The sequence below is a fragment of the Sprattus sprattus genome (genome assembly GCF_963457725.1).
Source record: "Sprattus sprattus genome assembly, chromosome: 2".
Taxonomy (NCBI): domain Eukaryota; kingdom Metazoa; phylum Chordata; class Actinopteri; order Clupeiformes; family Clupeidae; genus Sprattus; species Sprattus sprattus.
The window spans coordinates 247,501-247,914 of NC_137921.1; positions in this window are offsets into that span (position 1 = coordinate 247,501).

Genomic DNA, 414 nt, shown 5'->3' on the forward strand with positions numbered 1-414 from the left:
GTGTGTGTGTGTGTGTGTGTGTGACCATCGATGGTGCTGCTGTGGAGCAAGTGAGCAGCACCAAATTCAAACAAACTCACACACTTCAAACAAACACAGACCCTTAACCATCACACACACTTCAAAAATCAAACACACTCTCCACAAACTCACTCACTTCACAAACATAGACCCTTAATAAACACACACTTAAAACACATACACACACTTCACAAATGAACACACCTTTCACAAAACACACGCTAAACCTGTACTGTACATTAAACACCTTCACAGAAACACACATCTTCGCCACTCACTCACTCACACACACACTCACACACTCACACCCACCCACCCACCCACACACACACACACACACACACACACACACACTCACACCCACCCACACACACACACACACACACACACACA